We start from the raw sequence: 4125 nt of genomic DNA, 5'->3' as shown, positions 1-4125 counted from the left end.
ATAGGTCGGCCACATAGTTAGCTTGGTCTTCAAACTAACAACATGTGTGGCACATGGCCAACTTGTTGACCATGTATCTAATCCAAAAAGTCAATTAAAGACACCTATGAAGTCAAAGCAGCGTCTATTAAGCTTCTAAGAAGCTTCCATATCAAATACTATAGAATTAACTTACTTTTACCTACTTTAACTTACTTTTACCTATTTATATATGTAATTACTGGCTGACATGAGTATCTCCGTGACACCTTATTGGATAGAGATGACTTTGACAATGCTCTCCTTCGACAATTAGAGGATGATTTCAAGGAGCAAGACATTAGTCTTTCTTTAGACCAGATAGCGCTTCAGTGGCATTATAAGAGGCAACTTTGAGACTAGTGGAGTGCTGTGCTCTTGAGCTCTAGCATTGTAAGTTTGCTCTACTAAATTTTTTTCACATTTTTGACAAACATAGAGCAAGAATAAGAAACTGACACAAGTGGTGCATTTTGAGATTGGAAGCAACAACAATAGTAGTAGATACTACTGCCAAAAATAAATGACATGAAGAAAAGAGAGTATCTAATCAATTTCTATCATGACATTAATAAGTAATTGATTGATCAATGCAATACTATAGAGAGTTTTGTGACAATGTAGTGTGAATATAAGAGACAGATCTGTTCAATGACATGATTGAAAGTAATTGGTATCAAAGTTGAGCAACTAGCTATATGTATGGATGATTGATTAGTATTTTCTACATATGCTTACGTAATTGAAATGTGAATGAATATACCAGTGCTATTGTAGCAGTTGCAAATGCAAAGTTGTTATTTGATTAAGAGGAGTGAGAGATCAAGCATCTAGTTATAAGCATCAGTGATTATCAGATGAAGAAGCTTTGTAGTACTCTAGAGCATTTGGCAAAGCTACTAGGTGTTGGAGGTTGAGCAATGTTATATTTCATATGTTCTTCCTTAAAAATGCACTAGGCACTTAGCTATAGAAGGTAACTAAAAATGCAATAACAATTCTACCAAGTCTAATAGAGCCTTAAATAAAGTAATTTCTAATAAACTCAATGAAATTTTAACCTATCAATATAAATTTAAAAGAAGTCACAAAAGAAACACAAAAAAGTCATGATTTAATTTTTAAAAAAGAATAACAAGAAATCTTAAAGAAATATAAAAATAAAACTTTAAAGAAATAATGATAATCTTATAGAAGTATAAAAATTAACCTTTAAAGAAATAACAATAATCTTAAAGAAATACTGAAAATAGAAACTTTAAAGAAGCAACAAAGAATCCTAAAGAAATACTAAAAATAGAAACTTGAATGTAATCCGAAGTAAATACCCTAATTGAATCTTAACCAAATCCGAGATCAAATCCTAATTGAAACCCAAAACTCAAGACGAATGATGTGTAGCCTCAACATAATGGCATGGTGCAGCCTCAACACCTTCATCAATGACTATGAGATGCAGAAGAGGTTGTTGGAGATGAACCCCAACTCATTCTGGAAGCTGGTGTAGTCGTTTTCGTAAGCGAACGGACGTGGCTACTGGGAAACTTTTGAGGACAATCCGAAGAAGTTGAGGCAGAGTCAGCATTGAAGAAGTCGGCTGTTGAAATTGAACATTTGTTTCATATGCGGCGTGGAGAGAGGAATGGCGGAAGGGTAGAATCGATGACACGGCCGGGCAGCCGCAAACAAACGCGCTGCGAAGTCTTGGCAAAAAGAATCAAATCCAGAAGTAGGAAATTATGGTATGCGAAGCGGAGCCCCAGGAGAAGTGCCAGGATCTGAACGAAGAGATGGACAATGGGATAGACAACTGGCCAGCCTAGACCACGTGCTTGTTCAAAGGCGGTATGGATCGAATGCAAGGGAGGTTAAAGCCGCATGGTTATAGTTTGCGGAAGCAGAAGGGTTCGACTCAGCCCCACCAAAAGACGTATTGGACGAAATTAAAAAACGCACAAATGTTGAACGAACCGTACAAGTGTTATGCACCGATGGAACGACTGGTGGCAATGAGAGCAACGCCTCATATGGAGAGGCGAATGGTCATAGACGGAGCAAGGGTATGGACGTGATGCTATTGTATAGGCGCCCTATTTGTTGACTTCTGCATATGATTTGGGTGGTCTTCTGTTCATTTATGCGTGTACTTCACGTAAGGAGGCATGGAGGTTCTACTGCGGTGCGTGGTCAAATACCTCAAATGCGTCTGTGGTAACAAAAAAAAGAAGTCTTGTAGGAATAGAGGAGCGGCCGATTGATTTTGGGAGGAAGGTGGAAGCCCGTTTTAGAAAAGCATTGCAAGGCTAGGCTTTGTCAGGGTGACAGAACGATACAAAGAAGCGGTGCGATTGTTCAAGGCGAGCAAACCACCAAAAAGCTTTGAGTTTTGTCCTGAAATGAATCCCCTCGAAGTCCATTTCCACAGACATACGAGAAAGACTTACTGGAGCTGTTATCAGGACTTGGGAGCCTACTCAGAGCAATTGAGATGCTGTGAAGATTTATCGGAGGAGTAAATTGCGATGTATGCGATTGACTCTCTGAGACAACTAGCGATCAAGTATTTGGAGAGGGCGGAATTGGCGAACTTCACATTCCAGAACAACATTCTGAATCCTCTCGTGGTGATAATACGGAGCAGCAAGAATTCGAGCATCAGGGCTCTGATCGTGGACTTTATTGTACAAATGATCAAGTCGAAGGTTGGGAGCATCAAATCCGGGTGGCGGAGCGTGTTCATGGTGTTCACTATAGCCGCGTACGATGGCGTGGTGTCCATATCCGACGTTGCTTTCGAGAATGTGGAACAAGTGGTGCTGAAACACTTTGATCAGATGGTTGGAGATTGCATCATGGACTGCGACCAGGTTTAGGGTTTTGAATTTCTGATAGGATAAGTGAGCTGTAGTGTAGTAATTCAGCTTGGAAAACGACCCTGGGTGATAGAGAGTGCATTTCAGTTATTGAAGTATGAGAGTTTTTCTTGTGGATGGACTTGTATGTTGCTGCTAGTGGGAACTCTACTCACTCGATGTGGAGGAGAAGCTAATCAGTACATGCATGCTCCCAGTCTAGGCAAGTAGATTGAATGTGGATTGGAAAAGCTCTGATAGAGAAGTTTCTTTTGTGTTAGAAGCTTTCTAGGGAGGCAGCATTCTTGGATTCCAGCTTGTTGCTTCTTTGGGTTGTTTTAATGAAGTTGTGTTGTGTCATTATTAGACTAGTAGCCTGCTGTAAGGAGCAAGCACTCTTAGGATGTAACAACCTGAAGTTTCAAGATTGGAGAGTGGCAAGACTAAATTCTGATCTGACTAGTTGCATAGCTATGAATTAGTTGCATTTTACAGGATTTTCTTGATGCAAATAGCCATCTTGAGCAGAATATTGGGTCACCTCATTGTACTTCGGTTGAGACGTAGTGGTGTGTTTTGATAGATTTTGCCTGATGGTTTCTACTGGCCTATCTATCAAAGAGCATTTACATCTAAATTTGAGTTTTTATGAGAGTCTTTTCTAGAAAAACTTCAATAATAGTTGTGTTTTAGTTGTGTTATAGAATTGGAGAACTCCTCTCTAGTCTCTTGGATAATAGAGGTGAGGTTTTAGTTGCTAGTAAGAAGAGTTTTTGTTTAGTACTACACTTTTGTTTTGGTCTTCAACTCTTCAATGGGGCTATATCAATGGACTTAATATAAATCCACTTTGGTTGTATGTTGTCTCTACATTACATCCACAATAATTACATTTTGTAATATCTAAAGGGTAACAAGTAGCATGGGGATAAGTTTAAGAGCAAGTGATTTGGACCATACTAGATATAGTATTGCTTACATAATAATACTACTCTCTTAGTGACAATAGAGCATTTTGAGCCTAAGTTGGTGATTCTTAATATTAACAAGGTAAAAATGTATAGGTTTTATGACAAGAACTAACTTGTGACAGTCACATCTAAGCAACTGACTTAGAGATTGGTTGACAAGAAAAATGAAGATATTAGCCAAAAAGACCAAGAAGAACTTGGAGACTAAGAGGGTGAGAACTAAAACTAGCCAAATGACTAGGAGAACATTAATTTGCATAACCATGATATAATTTGTCAAGAAA

At 38.5% G+C, this 4125-nt stretch overlaps 1 pseudogene across 1 annotated transcript; it reads left to right on the top strand.

The window, feature by feature from the left end:
- The first annotated feature begins 1615 nt into the window (after positions 1 to 1615).
- Positions 1616 to 3904, top strand: LOC141045392 (brefeldin A-inhibited guanine nucleotide-exchange protein 5 pseudogene; annotated as a pseudogene). Its single transcript, XR_016502885.1, has 2 exons — positions 1616 to 2078; positions 2255 to 3904. The product of XR_016502885.1 is annotated as a brefeldin A-inhibited guanine nucleotide-exchange protein 5 pseudogene (transcript).
- The last annotated feature ends 221 nt before the right edge of the window (positions 3905 to 4125 follow it).

This window comes from Physcomitrium patens, chromosome 5 (assembly GCF_059467195.1).
Source record: "Physcomitrium patens ecotype Gransden chromosome 5, ASM5946719v1, whole genome shotgun sequence".
In the NCBI taxonomy this organism is placed as follows: Eukaryota; Viridiplantae; Streptophyta; class Bryopsida; order Funariales; family Funariaceae; genus Physcomitrium; species Physcomitrium patens.
The sequence above is the reverse complement of the archived record's forward strand: the minus strand, read 5'-3'. Positions and strand labels throughout refer to the sequence as shown.